This window comes from Quercus robur, chromosome 1 (genome assembly GCF_932294415.1).
Source record: "Quercus robur chromosome 1, dhQueRobu3.1, whole genome shotgun sequence".
In the NCBI taxonomy this organism is placed as follows: Eukaryota; Viridiplantae; Streptophyta; class Magnoliopsida; order Fagales; family Fagaceae; genus Quercus; species Quercus robur.
In genome coordinates, this window is record NC_065534.1 from 22,389,689 (window position 1) to 22,411,056 (window position 21,368).

The 21,368-nt window shown below is 34.5% G+C and overlaps 1 pseudogene; it reads right to left on the reverse strand.

Moving 5' to 3' along the window:
• Positions 1–651: 651 nt before the first annotated feature.
• LOC126713824 (uncharacterized) lies at positions 652–1,430 on the reverse strand (annotated as a pseudogene).
• Between the last annotated feature and the right edge of the window lie 19,938 nt (positions 1,431–21,368).

A 21,368-nucleotide genomic window follows, 5' to 3' on the forward strand; every position in this document is an offset into this window, starting at 1 on the left:
TAAAAATATTCAAATTGATTAAAGCTTTTCTTTCATGAGACAACTGATGATAACCAAAACAATAATAAATGAAATTTTCTGGTAGTTAGAAGCACCAACAACAAACAGGCAAAAAACTTTCAAAGTTTCAATTTCATACTCTTATTCAAAAGAATTATAAGAATTGCAACAGCAACATAATTGCTTTGACTCTAATTATCTCTTTACAATAGATTCTTCCACAATCTAAGAAGCTTTAATCTATATTTTATGCAAAGAAGTGACTCTTTGCACAAACTACTGGGGACCAGCAATTTTAGTTGACTGCCAATGCCATGTCAAACTAAAGTAGAATGGTCAATAATTGCAGAAATTTTGGTTCTAGAAAGCAATAAATTTTCTACAATTTTATTTTGATAAGTGAGTTGAACATGTGGAGCTAAAGTCGAAATGAAGATTTGTCCAGTTGTTTAGTCTCTAATAACTCAGATCTTTGAAAGTTTTTTTTTTTTTTTTTTTTTTTGAGGAGGAGGGGTGCATTCTACATTGTATTCATGTTAAACAAAACATCAATCTATAAGAAAAATAATTTTAAGAATTTTTTACAGGAAAATAAAATTTATGCAAACAGCCTAAACATTTAGAAAATATAAAGATCAAACGCAATCCAACTTACTTGTCACCAATAAATTTTGCCTGAGTGAAGTAGCCAAGAGAGAGCACCTCCATAAGATTATGTTGCTTATCAAGACCCTGTTGCCCAGCGAAATGCATAAGCCTGTGGCTGCCTAGAGTATTTCCCCTGTGTGCATTTAAGACAATGTTAGTGGAATCTCCAATAGATTAAGGTCACTTCATAGCTTCCTCACCTATATAAAGTTATCCATATATTTAAAACTGTTTTTATGCTTATGTGAGTCCTGAAAGGTTATATGCCAATCCATGGCCCCTAAAAACCTAAAAATTTGCAAAGCAGTCATAATTATTTATTGCATACAAAGACCAGCCAGATCAAACTTAATGCAAACAAATCAATGATATGTATATAAGTGATTCAGAGAATTTTTGGAAAACCTCTGACATCCGAGCTTCTATCCTCTTAGTTTGAGATTTTCCTATTGATGCCTTCTTTTGGGACAGAAGGATTAAGTTGAAATGGATGCCATCTAATCTACAAATGTAGTTGATAAAAGATAAGAGTGGGAACACAAACATGCGTGCACACACACTCACAAACAGAGAGAGAGAGAGAGAGAGCAAACCTCAAAGTCATAGTGATCCTTAGATGTAGCTATATATATAGCTTTGTCAAGATTTTGTTTGCCCACAAAGCACCATGGACACACAATGTCTGAACTGATATCTATTTTTATAAGTTTTTTCTGAGTGTTGTTTCCAATTGACTTGGACGCAGACATGATGCCTTTGTATCTGCAAGTTTTTTGAAATATATTGATTCCGTTTTGAATGCAATGAAGTACAGTGGTTTTTCTTCTTCACATGTTATAACACAAGATAACATTTTCTACCAAAGAATTATTAACTTAACAGATTACAAACACATGTACTCTTGAATCAGAACCCCTTGATCAAAATGAAGCTAGGTGCATAACCCATGACTACTTGAAAAGCTATATTATTCAAAATTAATAAAATTTTCTACAATGACATTTGTGGCTTCATTAGAATAGTCATTATTTATCTCCATCACATGAAATAGTATCTACACAGGGACGCCACTCAAGTAAGCAATGCCTCCCCCATGTCGCCTAAGTTGTCAACAGAAAAACCTGTCTGTCTTAGCCTGATTGCATCCATCAAGTAATACAAACAAACATGCAAAACCCAGAAATATCCCTAAAAAATCACAAACTTGGTCATCCATAAAAAATAAAAACAAATCTGGGTATCCATAAACTTGGTCATCAAAAACACGAAATTTAAACTCTAATCAACCACTAATCTATCCAAACCTATTGTATCTGAAATTTCAACTAAAAATTTTCTCAAATTTGAATCACATACAAAAACCAAAATTCAACAAAATCAATCAGAAAAATCAACCGGTACATACAATTCAAAAGAAACCAATACTGAAAAAAACCATTCTCACCTTCTTTTCATTTGAAATTAAAACCAATAACCCAAATGCCTAAATTAAAGACCATCAACCCAATAAGACACTCAACCCAAAATAACAAAACTTGAATCATATTTAACACCAATTTTTCTTGTCTAAAAATACCTACACTGTAGCGGTTCCGGTGGTATATGGGTGGAGGCTAGGCTAAAGGTGGGTGATGGTTTGACATGGTGGCAACCCTCAGATCTCTTTCTCTCTCTGCCATTGACGGAAAAAGAACTAAATGGTTTTTGGTTTTAAGAAAAAAAGAGAGAACGGCTGAACTTTGAACGACAGAATTGGAAGGGAAGAGAGAGCATCTGAAATTTGAATGCATAAGGTTTGAAAGAGAGGAGTCGGGTTAAGCTAGGTTTTGTTTTGTATTTGTTTTGGTTTTTCTTTTTTTTTTAAGATAAGTATCCGGTTTTTTTTTTTAAGTGGAAATAGTTTTTAATTTTTTTTTTTTAAATATTGTGCTGATGTGGAAAATTGTGGGAGTTTCAAAAGCTTCAGTTTTATATATATATATATATATATATATATATATAATTAGTTTGCTGAATTGTACTAGGTTTGTAACTCTAATATATAAATAAATTAATAACAAAATGATGTGTAAAATTGTGAGGAAGGTTAACAAAAAGTTAAAGGATTCAGTTTTATAGTATATATAGACTAGGAACATTTTGAAGTATTCCATATATCTGCTAGCAGCAAAATTTTTACAATTTTCTTCTCAAGCGAAGAATTGTCCAAAACAACTGGGGGTAATCTCCCCTTTAGGATTCTCTTCTCTCCATGGGTTGATCACCAAGTTATCCTTTATTTCCTTTTATTAAAAATTTATATTTTATTAGGGATTTAAAAGGTGTACTTGAATATGAAAAACAAAAATTGAAATTGGAAAGATGTTTTTTCTTGCAAAATTCTAAGAACAAAAATTACAACTTAAAATTTTAAGAGCATGATCACTACAAGAAAAACAAATAAGCTCTATTGCAAAGAAATTTTGTGTTGCAATAAACACCTATTGCAACGAAAATTTTTTGTTGCAAACTGTTGCAATAAAGTATGAGACAAAGATGGGATAATTGTACTCAGTGGTATTGCACTGGATCCTAATATTATTTAGAGAATATTAATAATCATTACAATTTTTAAAGGGAACACTCACCCAAAACTTACTGTTATATTACTATTAGCGTTTGTAACTCTGCTCTATTTTTGACCCAAAAATACAGAGGTTCCTGCGTGCCAACTCTAACAAACTCAAACTTACTCAAGTGCAAGTCTATAATGCTAATGATCTCTCAAACAAGACTAGCTCAGCTAACCCGAGCCTAAACCCTGAGCCCCTAGCTAGACAATCCCTTGACCATGAGTTGTCTGGCCATCTTACCCCAACCCAAGTCCCCAACCCCAAAAAATACATTGTTACCCTATCACCAATATTCTACACAGTTTCACTCACTCACACACATACAAACTACTCGTTTAGCTTCCATTCCATTTTCTTCCTCACTCTCAACACTTGCAATGGCCTCCGAATGTAAGGAAGCAAATTGTGTTCATCGACACTACAGCAAACTTTACCACCTCTATGACTTAAAGTTCAAGACTAAGGCTAGCTTGTGGGCTCATTTCTTAAATCACATTACAAATGATGTAATAAAGCCAACGTTCGAGTGCGCAAAGGACAAAACCCAAGTGTCACTACCCATTCCAAACCAAGGTAGCTTTCAAAGAGCATACCAAGAGTGGACAATACTAAGCAGCAATGCCCCAGCCAATTTCTTATGTGTTTAGTACTTTCATTTTATTATTTACGCCATTAATCATTCCACAATATATTGCACATATGAAACTTTAACTAACTTTTGCCTTTTAATTATTCAAGACAATAACAACATAATAGTGAAAAGAGACAATATTTTTGTGTTTCAGCTAGCTAACCATTAATTTTGTAGAAAAAGAGGTAACAAAATGTTGTTACCTTCCATTGCCTTTATTCCATAAACAAAATGTTGCAATGTTACATTATTGGTCTTTTGCTCTCCAGCAAAGCAAACAGATTTTCTATAATAATTTCCATTACTAGGAACATTTTGAAGTATTCCATACTTCTGATGCTAGCAACAAAATATTTACAATTTTCTTCTCAAGTGGAGAATCTTCCAAAATAATTAGTGGTAATCTTCCCTTTAGGATTCTCTTCTCTCCACGGGTTGATCACCAAGTTATCATTTATTTACTTTTATTAAAAATTTAGATTTTATTGGGGATTTAAAAGGTGTACTTGAATATGAAGAACAAAAATTGAAATTGGAAAGACCTTTTTTTCCTGTAAAATTCTAAGAACAAAAATTACAACTTAAAATTTTAAGAGAATGATCACTACACAACAACAACAAAAAAAAAAAAAAAAAAAAAAAAAAAAAAAGAGAACCCTCTATTGCAACGAAATCTTTTGTTGCAAAAAACCCCTATTGCAACGAAAAAATTTCATTGTGAACTGTTGCAATAAAGTGTGGGACAAAGATGGGATAATTGCACTCGATGGTATTGCATCGATCCAAATCTAATTTAGAGAATATTAATAATCATTATAATTTTTAAAGGGACCACTCACACGAAACTTGCTTACTGTTATATTACTATTAGTGTATGAAACTCTGCTATGTTTTTTACCCAAAAATACAGATTTTCCCGCATGCCAACTCTAACAAACTCAAACTCACTCAAATGCAAGTATATAATGCTAATGATCTCTCAAACAAGACCAACTCAGTTAGACCTGACCTAAACCCTGAGCCCCTGGCTAAACAATCCCTTAATCATGAGTTGTCTGGACCTCTTACCCCAACTCAAGTCCCCAACCCCTATAAATACATTGTTACCTTATCAAGAATATTCCACACAATTTCACTCACTCACACACATACAAAACACTCATTTAGCTTCCATTCCATTTTCTTCCTCACTCTCAACACTTGCAATGGCCTTCAGATGTAAGGAAGAAAATTGAGTTCATTCGGACTACAGCAAACTTTGCCACCACTATGACTCAGAGTTCAAGACTAAGGCTAGCTTGTGGGCTCATTTCTTGACTCACATTGTAAATGATGTGGTGAAGTCAGCATTCGAGTGCACAAAACCCAATTGTCACCACTCTTTCTAAACCAAGGCAGCTCTTAAAGAGCATAACAAGAATAAACTCCAAATTGTTGCAATAAACACCTATTTCAACGAAAAAATTTTGATGCAAACTATTGCAATAAATTCTATGACAATAGGTTATCGCCGCAAATATTTCGTTGCAATAGCATTTTGTTGCAATAAATTATCTTTTTTTAATTTGTTTTTTCTTAATTAACCTTATCATATTTAACATGTTAACAATATAAACACATCTTCACAAAAAATTTAAAAAAAAAAATCTAAAAAATTTGCAAAATGTATAATACTTCATCCATACTCAATATATATACATTTTCATTCATTTACCATCCCTATCATGGATTAAGGAGTACGAAAAAACAAAATAATAGGTAAAGATAAAATTGCAATGAATGAATAGATAATCATTTTCTTTTTACACTCAAAAGCAAAGATGGTATCATCTATATCCCTTTTACAAGTAGCTTTTATTTTCACCCATTGGTGGTTATTGATGAATACAACACTGGCAGATCGTGCTTGACCATGTTTAACTTTTAACATCCTCCCATTAAGAAAAGAAAAGAAAACCCTTGGTGTAGGATAAAATAATCTATGTACTCTAAAAATTATGTTTTTGAATCAAATAATATAATTATCAATGATTATAAACTTTAAAATATTAAAGATGTTACAAATTTTACTTCAAAACCTTTACAAATTGACATGACAATAAATGTTATAACTATTTATTTTGAGACTTATAATAACACTAGCATTACCCTATAAACTTATCACCAAATGGTAGTGAACATCAGGCATTGTGAATACTTGACCCAGGCCCAAAAAAAAATGAGAATAGGGTGCTATAGCTTGCCAGTCAAAGATTCACTAATCAAACTAACCATTCTTTTTTTTTCCCACGTGGGAGTACACGTGTATATTATTAAATGGAATAATAAAATAAGGCCTTCTAATCTATATATATATATATAATCTATATATATATATATATATATAACCGAAGCCTTTGCTGGTACTACAATTTTCCACGTCAGCACAATATTTAAAAAATAAAAAATAAAATAAAAATATTATAAACCCTAACAACCTTACCCCTCTCTCAAATTAAGAAATATAAAACCATGGTTTCTGCAAACTCTCAAAATAAAAACATTATAACTCCTCAAAACCCTAGCAACCTTACCCCTCTCTCAAGTTAAGAAATATAAAGCCACAGTTTTTGCAAACCCTCTCTCTCCAGACGTAGGAAGCCCTAAACGCACGGTATAGCATTCAAGATCTACAACGCACAGTATAGATTTTAGCTTATAAAGTTCAGCTTTTGTAAGGTTAGTTTGTTTATATATTTTGATAGAGAAACATGTTCAATGTGGTACGGCTTAATAATCACATTAATAGCCAATAGTTAATACCATTTGCAAATTCAATTCAAGGAGTAGCAATTTTCATTAAATCGTTCTATGGCTTGAAGCACTTGCATTTTAACAAATTGGACATGTCTTTAAAGTCCTTTTATTTCTTTAGGGGCAAAAAAAAAAAAAAAGGAGAGGATATGTTAAAACTTGGCATCATCAACTTATAAGAGAGGATATGTGTAACAACCCAAGAAAAAGCGCTAGCCACATCTGCGCTATACCTCAAAAGGACTAGTCACAATTGAGGCTCCTTGCAGTTGTTAATAAAGCCCAGTTCAACCTAGTAAATACCCGATGTGGGACTCATCACACACCCCACACACATCACATAATCAATCAAATTGGGGCATCTAACAACCCAAGAAAAAGCGCTAGCCACATCTGCGCTATACCTCAAAAGGACTAGTCACAATTGAGGCTCCTTGCAGTTGTTAATAAAGCCCAGTTCAACCTAGTAAATACCCGATGTGGGACTCATCACACACCCCACACACATCACATAATCAATCAAATTGGGGCATCACAATATGTTCTTAGATGGTAGGAATAGGACAAAATGGTTATACGTTTGTTACGCCTGAATGCCAAAAATTGCTCATAAAGATGTATGCACATGATCTACTTCCCTTTGCTTTTAGTGAAAGATTAAATGCACGCCAATGTTGAGATCAACCATTCTAAAAAAATAGTCTGTGCAATCATAAAATATTATTATTAGTATGAATTTTATGGAGTTGCGGTGTTCATGAATTAAATTTTAAGGCTCAGTTGCACAATATGTGTAAATTCTTCAGAAGACTACTTTAAATAGTAAGTCAATGTGTCTCTTACATTTAGGTATTAGTTAGAATTGTTTTCAAATGATTGTACTAATAAAGATGAATGTGTATAAATTTTGTTTAACTATCTCGTGCATCGCACGGGTTAATGACTAGTAATAAAAAAAACCGAAGTCTTTGCAAGCTCCACAATTTTCCACGTCACCTTTTTTTTTTAATTCTTTTTAACGTTTTGTTATATTAGAATTTGTCAATTTAACTCTCCCAACAGTATACAATAATACAAATCTCCCAATAGCCTTCACGTCACTTTTTTTTTTTAATTCTTTTTAACGTTTTATTATCTATATATATATATATATATATATATATATATATATATATAACCCTACCCATACCAAGTAAATTTTTTCTTCCTACTCTCTCAACACTATCTCTCAAACGCAAACTCAGCCCTAACAAAACCCTCGATTAAACTCACTCCCATCTCCTTCTTCTTCTTTAACTCTCTTATTCAGTGTAGCTCCCTCATTCTTTTCTCAGCCACAACTCCTCTGGCTAATGTCAATTTTGATTCATGGTTATTTTGTTCTTGAGTTTTTATCATCTGGGCATTGATTATTTTTTGGCCCCCTTTCTGGGCATTTAATTTTCAAGACTGACTTGAAGAATTTGGATCCTTTTCCGTTTCTGATGTTGGACGAATTTGGATCCTTTTTTGTTTTTGATGTTGGACAATTTTCAGGTATGAAGAATTCTAATTTGATCTTTTTCAAGTTTCAATTTTATTTGATTGACATGGGTTAAAATTCAAATTGAAATTGGTTTAAATGGAACAGAGCCTCAAAGTTACTTGATTTTCAGGACTGACTTGAAAAATTTGGATCCTTTTCCGTTTCTGATGTTGGACGATTTTTCAGGTATGAAGAATTCCAATCTAATCTTTTTCAAGTTTCAATTTTATTTGATTGATATGGGTTAAAATTCATATTGAAATTGGTTTAAAAGGAGCAAAGCCTCAAAGTTATGTTTTAATTATATGTCTTCAATTAGGTTTTCTATCGATTTAGGGATTTCAAATTCTACAGGTTTTGTAAGAATTAATGGTTTTTTTTTTTTCTGTGTTTTTGAAATGCCTAAGAGTCGGCCTGATGATTGATGTAGATTGTGGTTTCAAAATTTTCAGTGATATGTATGGGCTGTGTGTTGCAGATAGTTATGGGGTTTAATAATAATTTTAGGCACAGTTGATTTGATGCTATATAGTTATTGGGTTTTTTTTTTAGAAAATCTTCTGTTTTGAAAGACTCTTATTGAGTGGGTACAAGTTGTGACCTCAAATTCTCCTTTGAGTTTTCATGGATTCACAGATATCATAAGTTAGATTTTAGGAGTTAACATTTTGAATTTGTATTTTTGGATTTATTCTTCCATAAGGTAAAACCATTTTCCTTTTTGAATTTTTATAACCTATATATAAAAAAAGAAGTAAGGAACTATGTAGGGCAGTATATATACTGATAGTTGCCACTGTTACTCCCAAATTCTATGGAACTATGTTTTGAATTCTTGATTGAAGCTTTTAGGTAACTGCTAGGCTCCCTTTGATTTAATTGAAGTCGTGATTATTTATTTGATACTTGGTTTTTCAAATGGGAGTTTTTTAATTTTTTTTGGTTTTTGTTTTCTGCTTAAGTATCATGCTTGGTGTGAGCAGAGTGTTCTTGCTGTCTCCACTATTACTATCAATTCTTTCATCTCTCTCTCTCTCTGTCTCACATACACACACACACACACACATATTTATATATTATTTCTTCATCGGGAAATTGATATTATTATCCTGAGGACTTAATTGGGATTTATGTATTCTTTTTCAATCAGATTAGTGGTTCCATGTTTCATAGTCTAATTTGTTTTCGTCATATCCTCTATTGTTTAGGCTGTTTCTGCACAAGCATTGCAGGGGAACCACTATGGACTGCGGTTCAAAGCTCACCCATTCAACACTAAAAATGGTTTGCTTTGTTCTCTCCAATCATATTTATGATTCATGTATAAATTCAGATATCTTTTAAAGTTTTATCTAGGAGAATTGTATCAATGATGAGTTCAAAGCTAAGTGTGGAAATTACATGATATGTCATGTGTGTAGTTAGTGAGAATAATATTTCCTTAGGAATTTTTAGATATTGATGTGAAAGCCATCTTAGTAGTTGTGTCTCTATTTAATGCTGCTTTTATTTGCTTATCCCACTTTGAAGACCATTTTTAAAAAAAAAAAAAAAATAGTTTATTACATACCATGTGTTGGTTTTAAAACTAATGCTTGACGGGTAGTTTTATGTTATTAATATGTTACCTAAACTTTTGATGATGGATGTGTCTATTTCAACAAACAGTTTCTAATGGATAACAAAGTATACTTGGATTAGCAACCTATATACATCTCTTTATATTTTTGTGATCGGTGACATTAAGTAACAACCATATCTTAATATCAATTATATACCATTTTGTTTTGAGTTGTCTTTCTTTGTAGTTGGATTGTCATCTCTTTTACCTCACTGAATGTTAGATGTTGCAGGTTCTTTCTATTGTCACGATCCAAGGGGAAACGGTGTTTATTATCATTCCAAATTATTGTCTACAATAGCCAAGATTTCAGTGCAGAGCATGTTTAAAGAGTCCAAATTGAAGTGTTTCAATTATAGGAGAGAGTCCTTTTTTTTTTTAATATTCTAAACTATATTCAAATCAAATTCAATAAATTGATTGATATGCTTTTTTATTGCTATTTTTTTTTCCTAATAAGTAAAAGAAAGAAGAAACATAATGGAAAACTTTCATTTGTTATATATTTTTGTTCTTCATATTATGAGTAGAAAGCCAGCCTATTCATTTTAAAGTGAGTTTTTAAGCAAAGAAAATATATATTATTTTTCTCAAATTATTCCGTGCAATGCATGGGTTAGCGACTACATACAATCAAAGTGGAAGAGACAAATAGTTGTTAACATCTACTTACACAATAGTTTTCCCGTGCATTGCATGGGTTAGCAACTAGTTTTATTATTATTATTATTAGGTTTTCTTCTATCAAACTTAATAGAGCACATTTATTTTAAAATCTTGATGTGGCTAACTTTTAATATTCCATTTAATAATAAATAAATATCATAGTTGTTAAATTAACTAGTTGCAAACCTACACGAAACATGAGAATAAATAATTATTTTGTAATTGTAATATAATGCATAATTTCTTCTCTAAAATTTTTTTAAGATAATTTTTCTCCCTAAAAATTAAACAATTTCCATTCAGTACAATTAGGTCTACTTTGGTCCAATTATGTCTAATTCGATTCAATTTAGTCTACTCAGTCCAATTCGATCCATTTGGTCAATTTCGGTCCCCTTTCAATCCATTTTGGATTAATTGGGCCTTAAATTGATTCTTTTTGTAGGTTACCTTTTCAAATTTAGCTCAAAAATCATTTTTTCCTTAATTTTTGGGTTAAAAAGTATGAAATTTTATTATATTTGGTCTAAACTCTTTAGTTTTGCATTAAAAAAATACAAACAAAATAGACATTAGAAATTAGAAATATGAGCACAAAAAATGCAATGAAAATTATAAATATTCAAAAGTCCTAATCGGTCCACTTTGGTCCTATTCGATCTATTTGGTCCATATTGGTCCTATTCTATGCACTTCAGTCCTATTCGGTCCATGTTGCTCCTATTCAGTCCACTTTGGTCCACTTCAGTTATATTCGGTCCACTTTGGTCCTACACTTTGGTTCTATTTGGTCCAAATTGGTCCTATTTGGTCCATTCTATCCACTTCAATCGACATTGGTCCCATTTGGTCCTATTCGGTCCATTTGTGTCCACTTCGGTTCATTTGAACCACTTCAGTCAATTTTAGTCAACTTTGGTCCATTTGCTTGCACTTTTCATATAGTGAAAAGACATATTTGGGTTGAGAGCACATATTCTAAATCCAATTTTTTTTTTTTTTTAAATATAGATTTCAAACTCGTAATATCTGAAATCTTAAGCACAGCATTTATTATTGTTACACTTTTTTTTAGCCACATTAACATAGCATTTCAGTTCACTTCAATCCGGTTAAATTTAAATGAAAGTATTTCTAAACATGAATTGCATGAGATTGATTATATCTTCAAGCAATACACACACACACACACACACACATATAATTTTTATTTAAATAAATTATTCAAATTCTTCATTCTCTTAAAATAAATTATTATGATAATCAAAATTCATAATAAATATATATTGAATGTGTGTAATTTATTCTCCAAATTTTATTATAGATAATTTGTTTTCCTTAAAAATTAAACAACTTTAAAAAGTAATTTCCATCATTCTATTTTTACAACTATATAATTTTATCATTTTTTAAGTTTTTAATTGATATTATTCTTTTTTGAAATTGTCCATTTTCTTCTAACTATATTTATTATGCATTATATTTTACAAGTTTCTTTTGGAACAATTAAATTTTTAAGTTTCAAAGTTATTATTCAAATTCTCATTCTCTTAAGGAGATTATTTTGATAACCAATATTACTCAAATAATTGATAGTACTCCCAACCCAAACTTGTTTTTTCCCATTCTTAAGTAAGTCCACAGAATTGGACCGAAGTGATCTAAAACAGATCAAATGGACCGAATAGGTCAAAGTAGACCGAAGTGGGCCAAATTGGACGGAATAGACCAAAGTAGATTGAATAGACCAAATTGGATGGAAGTCGACTAAATGGACCGAAACAAACTGAATGGACCGAATTGGATGGAATGGACCGAAGTGGATCGCACAAGACCGAAGTAGATTGAATGGATCGAAATAGATTAAGGTGAACTAGATGGACCGAATAGACCAAATGGACCTAATTGGACTGAAGTATAGCGAATTGGACCGAAATAGACTAAAGTAGACTGAACTAGACTGAATAAACCAAAATTGACCGAATGCCAATTTGTAATTAGCATAGCCAAGATTGTGTTTTGATATAAACTCAAATTCTTAATTCCAAAATAATCATGTATTAACTCAAACAAAAATCAAAACATTAAAACATATGAACTCAAAATAAAGTCACAATGATTCATCAATATAACGTAGAGTTGCAAGAAAGAATGAAAAATCACGAGAGAGAGAGAGAGAGAGAGAGAGAGAGAGAGAGAGAGAGAGAGAGAGAGAGAGAGAGAGAGAGAGAGAGAATAACCAGAAGGAAAAAAATAAAAAAAATAAAAAAAATATATTGATAAATACCAAATTATCCAAGTCATGTTATGTTATGTAATAAAATAACATTATATTCTTATATACTATTTTTATAATGTAATAGGATAACATCTATGAAATCAAAGAGAAGAAAAAAAATATAACAACTAAAAAACACAACTTAATCATCAACCCAAAGTAGAGTTCCAAATAATACAAAAATCCATCGACCTAAAGTAGAGATGCAAGAAAAAAAAATCAATTAGAAAATGAAAAAAAAAAATTGACAGAGAGAAAGAGAGAGAAATAACATTTTGTGTTTGAGAAAACTATGTATAGAATGAAATAGAGAATTATAATTTTATAGTAAGAGAAGGAGAATAAGAAAAACTAAAAATAAAAGAAGATAAAGGGTTAGAGGCAAAATGATATTAAGATAAAATAGTAGAGCGGAGATGGAAAGGTAAAAAGGAGGGAAAAAGTTGGAGAAAGTATAATAATAAGTTGATAAATTAATTATAAAAAAAAAAAGGTTAAAAATAAGAGAGAGAATGATAGAAATGAGTGAATGATGTGGTTGTTGATATAACTCAATAAGAACATAACAACAATAAACGATATGCTTCAGCTTTTAAATATATATAGATTTTTGTACTGAAAATGTAAATCGTTATTATATATGCTTGGACGGTTCTTTCAAATTGATACTTTTTAAATCCTACGCTGTGTATGAACTGGCAAGAGTAATATTTTCAATTTAAATTAGTCTTTGGCTTATTAAGCAAAAAATATTTCTTTTTGTTTACCTCTTACGCGCAAGAAAACCCCAGAACTCTCATATTTGTACCAGTAGGTGAGAAGAACAGGGTTTATGATTCCACATGCTTTAGTTCGCTCGAGACCAATCATAATGGTACGCCTATGTACATGTATTGTTCATTCTTTTTCTTTTCTTTTTTCTTTTTTTTATTGAACATGTATTGTTACTTTTGCTAATTCTGAAGAATGCCCCTCTTGGATAGAAATCAAAAAACTTTTAATATTGTTTTGTGAAAATATTTTGATTAAGAAATCTAAAAACTTTGTGGACTTGGATTTCTTTTTTGGCAATAGAACAAAAGGCAAGACTCAAATATATGTTATTATTGTTGTATTAGGATCAGTGGTGATCATAGTTGACATTAAACTTTTGTTCTCCGTGGTGAATGAAGTTCTTGCGTTGAATTGTGTGTTGTATGGTGGTTGTACCAATCTTTAGATTTCAAGACAAGTGTCCTACAATTTCTTAGAGATAAAACAGGTAATTAATGTGTAACATTACATACCACACAATCGTAGCCCCTTGAATCCATCTTGTACTTGCTGGATACCGTAGGCACTCTCACAACATGTGGGCTACACACACTGGTGGGGCCCACGTTGTGAGAGACTCACGGTCAGACATACCACCTGCTAACCACAAGCCCATCTCATTAAATACTACCTTTTTTATTTTTTTTCTTTTTCTTTTTTAAATAGAAAGTTTTAATTATGTCTATTTCTAAGAATAACTCTTTATCATCAGACCAAAACATTAATTGGTTTTTGATATAGGTGAGAATTGAATCTCAGATCTTTTATTTCAACCATTAGATATTTTACTAGTTAAGTTAACTGGAACCCACTTGTTAAATACTACTTATAATCAAAAGAAAAATCACATTAACAAAATTCATAATATTAATTATATGGGTAACCAAAGGAACTAGCATAAACATGTGATGATCACTATCAATGCTCAACTAAAATGCACCCAAATTAACATGAGTTTTATTAGATACCTAATAAAATGACTACGCTAGCCCAAAAAATAATAAGCGGTAACAATCTCCCACTTGGGCAGTATATGTTATATTTTAAATTAAAGTTAACATTTTATTGGCAAACATTTTGAAGAGAGTAGGTAAAGAGAGTCCTCCAAATATAATTGCCCAATTCCCCACAAGAACACTATCTTTTATAGGCTCCCAATTCGTCAACAATGTCGGCTTAACAAATATCCCAACAGATGAGAGGACATGAGAATAGTACACTTGAAAACAAGGAATGGAAGAAGCTGTAAAAGCTTAAAATTCAAGAAAGACTCTATGTTTGGAAACCGTTTATTTGTTAAAAACTGAAAACTTATTTTCTGAAAACACTGTAGCAAAATAATTTTTAAAGATGTAAAAAGTACCGTGGGACTAAAAAATGCATTGGTCTGCATGATTTTGCGTTTTTGGCTAGGTTTTGAATAGTGCCATGGGACCCAGCCAAAAACGCAAACGCTGAATTGTACACTGGAAACATGCAATCCAAACGTACACTAAGTATTCCTGTGGAAATTAGATTGGTAGATTATTCCAACATAATCTGTGATCAAGAAAAGAATTAATATTGAGGAAAAGGAATGCATTTTTTATAAGTGTAGAGAGGGAAAATTCCCGACCTATCACAAGCTGACACATCACATTACCAAGTCCACAAAATACAGCCAATTACAGAACACCGTGTATTGCTGCTAGGTTTTGCTATCACTATTCAGAAGCCAACAGAAATTTGCCAAGTGTCATGCAAGAGCCAATCATGCAGCAGCACACGTGTAAGCGATGACTCAAGCAGCCTCGCACGTGTAAGCGATGACTCAAGCAGCCTCGCACGTGTAAGCGATGACTCAAGCAGCCTCGCACGTGTAAGCGATGACTCAAGCAACCTCGCACGTGTAAGCGATGACTCAAGCAGCCTCGCACGTGTAAGCGATGACTCAAGCGGACCAATCAAGCTGTGACATGTGTCACCAATCAAGCTCCGCCACGTGTCGCTCACCCACCCCAAAACTCCTATAAATAGAAGCCTTCCTGAGACATTTAGGAGGACGAGGATTCAGAAGTGAAAAAGCTCTGCTGGAATCAAGCCCTGAAGCCTCCAGGAACTTCAAGAACTTCAACCCCAAAATCAAAGAACATTCGAAGCAGAATCATCCAGATCATCTGCCTAGATCCTAAAGTTCACGGGAATCAAGCTCAAAGGTCCGAAAACATCATCAAATCACAAATCAGTGAAGTTCTACGGATTCAAGCCTCCAAAGCCTCGAAGAACTTCCACCACAAATCTTCAAATACAAAGAACATTCAAAGCAGAATCATCCAAACTATCTGCCTAGATCTCAAAGTTCACTAGAATCAAGCTCAAAAGCCTCCAGAAACCTCAAACAACCACAAATCAGTGAAGCTCCACGGATTCAAGCCTCTAAAGCCCCGGAGAACTTCCACAACAAACCTTCGAAGACGAAGAACGCACGAAGAACACGAAGAACGCGAAGAACAAAGGATTTCTAACAAGCTCATAGCCAGAGATTCATTGTAATTCTGTTCCAAAGATCTTCGATCCATTCCTCAACCAAATTGAAGGATATCTTGTGTTCAAAACAAAATCACATCATCACAAATCCAATCAACAAATCTTTTAAGGAGATCGAATCAGAGGATAACTCTTTTGTAATCACAGAGAATTGTACCACACAATCATCAATACAAATTCGTATTTGTGAAACTATTTTACTTGTTTGATTTATTTCGAACCGAGAAATTTAGTCGCTTACAAATTCTGGCACGCCCAGTGGGACATCTCTGCCTCTCATCTCATTCTCTTTCAAAGAAATAAATCTTCATCATCTTGCTACCAACTTCAATGGCCTCTAGCAAGAACATTCAAGCTTCAACAATAGCTGCTTCAACTAAACTTGGTATGGCTACCACCAACAACTGCATTGGTGCAATCAATTGTAGCCAACCTAAAACAAACAATCAACTTCAAACAATCAAGGAAGCCAAGGTCCAGACAATCATCTCCTTAGACCCTCTCACAAGAAACAAGGTCATCAACAAGGACATCTCCACCTTGGAACACCTCAAGTATGGGGGCAAATCCCCTTCTTCCTTCACAAGAAGTTGGTCGCATGATTTCTCTCCCACCGAAGGGAACCCAAAAAATGAGATTTCACCGACTCACATCAATTCACTTTCTTCTCCATCATCTTGGGAAGTTGTGTCAGTCATGATGACTAACACCTCTACCATGGAAGAAAAGATGGCTGAAATGGAACAAAAAGTTGTCCTTCTCACAAAAGCACTTGAAGATAAGGACCTCCAAATTGCAACTTTGATGAACAAGCTCGAAGTGCAAGATCTTGGTGAATCAAGCCATGGTCATAAATTCACATCTACGAAAGATGACGAAGGGAGAGAAATTGAAAACACTCCCCGACGAGAACAATCTACTTCGGTTGCTTCGTTGTCAGTCCAACAATTACAAGACATGATAACAAATACCATCCGAGCACAATATGGAGGTTCTTCTACAAGTTCTCTCACATATTCAAAACCTTACACAAAACGCATCGACAACATGAGAATGCCAAATGGGTATCAGCCTCCCAAGTTCTTGCAGTTCGATGGCAAAGGAAATCCTAAGCAACACATTGCTCACTTTGTAGAAACTTGCGAGAATGCAGGGACTCAAGGAGGCCTCTTTGTAAAGCAGTTTGTCCGTTCACTAAAGGGGAATGCCTTTGATTGGTATACAGACTTAGAACCTGAGTCAATCAACAGTTGGGAACAACTAGAAAGAGAGTTTCTCAACCGATTCTACAGCACACGGCGTACGGTAGGCATGATGGAGCTTACCAATACTAAACAGTGGCAGGATGAGCCCGTTGTTGATTATATCAATCGGTGGCGTTCTTTGAGTCTAGATTGCAAGGATAGACTTACTGAAATATCTGCTATAGAAATGTGCATCCAAGGCATGCATTGGGGACTTCTTTACATCCTTCAAGGGATAAAGCCCCGAACATTTGAAGAGTTAGCAACTCGTGCCCATGACATGGAGTTGAGCATTGCTAGCCGCGGAAGTACAAACCCTCCCATACCTGAGGAAAACAGAAGGGAAGTAAGGAGGAATGATAGAAATGCAAAAGTCAGCCTCAAAGACCCAATGGTTGTTAGCACTGCCGAAATCAAGGTTCCAAGAAGAGGAGCAAAGGCAAATGAAGAACAGCTTGAAGGGTGGCAAAAGAATGAAGTGCGTCGCCTGACCTTTAAGGAACGTGAGCAAAAAGTATATCCGTTCCCCGATGAAGATGTGCCAAACATCTTAGAACAACTATTGCAATTGAAGCTAATTGAATTGCCAGAATGCAGGCGACCAGAAGACATGGGGAAAGTTGATGACCCTAACTACTGCAAATATCATCGCATCATTGGCCACCCAATACAAAAATGCTTCGTCTTCAAAGAACAAATCATGAAGCTTGCCAAAGAAAACAAGATTGATCTAAACTTCAATGAAGTTGTTGGGTCAAACCATGTGACCGTTGCTTGTGATGTACTTCCAACTCTCAAGCAGGAGGGAAACACCATTGGAGCTCACAAGTTGATCGACAATGATGATGGCATAAGGATCGGCCCCATCAATGGGAAGTTCCTTAAACACTTCTACACTTGAAAATCAAGAACTGCTCCTTGGTAAGAGCTTAAACTACCCACTGTAGCGCTGCAAGAGTACATGATGTCTTTCCATTACCCTTGAAAGCGTACCAATAAGGAGAAATTAATCCCACTCTATGTCACCAATTGCGAGTGTGGTGTAGTGGTTGGATGCCCGTGTCTCCCTTGAGGCCAAGGTCTCGGGTTCGATTAGTGGTGATACCCACTATTACACACTGCGCCCTTCTTTTTGCAAAAACACAAAAAAAAAAAAAAAATCATCCATATATATATATATATATATATATGTTGAACTACGTGATGACTTGATCCTTCTCTGGGGTACGTAGGCAGCTTAGTACTTTTTACTAAGTTCAGTCACATGAAAAGAAGAAGGATTGCTTGTCTAGCTTGAAGAGTTTCTCCATAGGCCATCAACGTGCTTTCAAGAACCCTTTGATTGGCAAGGCATCGCTTAAGATCAGTCAATTGCTCACTACATGATGCTCAAAGATCATTGTGGTAGAAAATGACAGTTGCAAAGAATTGGTGTTACTCAGCTTTTCTTGAACTAATGATAAACATAAGTTGGTTCTTGGTTGTGGAGCAAAATAAAATCTTCAACCTCTTTTGCAAGGAATGAAGTCTGCATGGCATTGCTCATCTTCTGTGGACATCCTCCCACATCTTTGAAGTATGCTTTGCATCACTTATCTCTTGGGGGCATTTTCTTGTACCTTACAAGTCTAATCTACATCGTCTCTCTTCTAGGTTGTGCCACTTCACAACTCCGAAATTTGAACCACATCATCTCCCTTCTGAGTGATGCCGTTTCACATCATGTCTCTGAAATCTGGACAACGTCACCTTCCTCCAGCATCTGAAGTTGGTGTTATGTCATCTCGCCTCTAAGAGCATATTCGTGCAATGTCAAATTCTTGGTGGCATGTTCAAAGTCTTGATACAGGCTCCTTGCATTTTCAAGGTTTTGATGACATCTCTTTGCATCCTCAAAGTCTTAATAGGAGCTTCTTGAAACTTCAAGGTTTTGTTGGCATCTTCTTGCATCTTCAAAGTCTTTATGAGAGTTCCTTGCATCTTCAAAATCTTGTTGGCATCTCTAAAATCTTGATGTCTGGTGATAGTACTATGTACCCTCGATGTTTGAACTTTTTCGCCTCTAAAAGTTGGCGCTAATGCAACTTCAAAGGCCAATGTTGGTGCGACTTCAGTACAGATGAAGTGTTGACGCGATGTCATGGCAAAGACGAATATTGGTACGGCTTCAGCGCAAATGAAGTGTTGACGTGGTTTCATGGCAAATAAGAGTATTGGCATGACTTTAGTGCTAATGTAGAGTGTGGTCATGGCTTCATAGCAAAGATGAATGTTAGCACGGCTTCGGTGCAAATAATGGCGCGACTTCATAGTCAATGTAAGTGCAAATATTGCTTCATGGCAAAGATGGATGTTGGCATGACTTCGGTGCAAATGAAGTGTTGACATGGCTTCATGGCAAAGATGAAGTATTGACGTGGCTTTATGGCAAAGATGAATGATGACACGGCTTCAGTGCAAATGAAGTGTTGACGTGGCTTCATGGCAAAAATGAATGATGACACGGCTTCGGTGTAAATGAAGTGTTGACATTGCTTCATGGCAAAGACAAATGCTGACAAGGCTTCATGGTAAAAACTCTTGATGTGGCTACGTTGCAAAGACTCTTGAGATGGCTGCGTTGAAAAGACAAGTATGGAACACTTTCATGCAAAAATTAGTGCTAGTATAGTTTCATTGCAAGGACAGGTGCTAGTATTGCTTCATTGCCAACACAAGAGCCAACACGGCTTCATGGTAAAGACTGTTGATGTGACAATGTTGCAAAGGCAAGTGTTGATGCAACTTAATTGCCAAGACAAAAGCCAGAATAGCTTCAAAGACAGGTGTCAGGGATAGCATCAATGCGTCATGAACACCAGTGTAAAGTTTGATGTTAAAATCCAAAGATCAAAGAAACTGTGCTGCAAAACAAAAATAAGCAACAAAAAAAATTTGTCAAGAAGAAAATCTCATTGCACGGCTAAAAAAAAAAAAATGGAGGAGGGAGAGCTTCAATTTTTAACTCTAGCTAACAAGTACAAAGAAAAGAAAAATCTTGAAAGCCGGAGAAGAAGACTGAAGGCTAAGAAAACAAAGCCAATCTCACGTCTTATATAGAGAACTTCTGCTAAACTAGCAGACAAGAAAAATGAAGAAAGTCAGCAAACCAATAAATGGTTCCACCAACCAGCCAGTGAAAAAAAAAAAAAAAAAAAAAAAAAAAAAAAAAAAAAAAAAACTAACTATATTCACATTTCAGAAATGTGAAAACATTTGGAGCTCAAAGTGAGATTTTGCACATTCACAGCATTCAAAGTCAAAGAAGACAGCACCGAATTTTGAAATGAAAGAGGATATTCAGCCATGGAGACAGAAGACAACGGCTCATTACCTACCTCGCAAGTCTGAATCCTGGCACCATGTCAGGGCGGCCACCACAAAATTAGACCAAAAGCCATAAGTCCAACAAAGACCCGCGGCTTTCTCATCCAAATTTGTGAAAATCCAGACATCATTTCAGAAAACTGACCCCACAGAAATCTTCTAAGGACTTTGATGTACAAAACCCAGAAAGATCATCCTCAAAGGAGCTACCACGCGCCACCACGCGCGGCCATGAACTCGCGATGAACAACTGCATCCTATTTCGAATCTGTGCAAATATGTTCCGAATTTCAGAAAACAGACCATACCAAGAGATTATATGGCTTTCGATCTACAAAACCTGAAAATTTCAGGTCCAAAACATGAGCCACGCGCTGCCACGCGCCTCCAGAAGGTCCGGCAATCTCTGCCTCAACGAACACGCGCTCTCACGCGCCTCCATCTTAATTCACGCGCTTACACGCGCCGGCGAGTTCTCACACGCTGACACGCGTCATGACGTCATGGATGACGTCATCATCCACTAATCGGTTGACCCGTTTGTCCAGACGATCCGGTTTGACCCGGACCGATCCGCAAATCTGACCCGGTCCGAACCGCCTGAAATTTATAAAAAATAAAAAAAAAATTAAAAAAAAAAAGAAA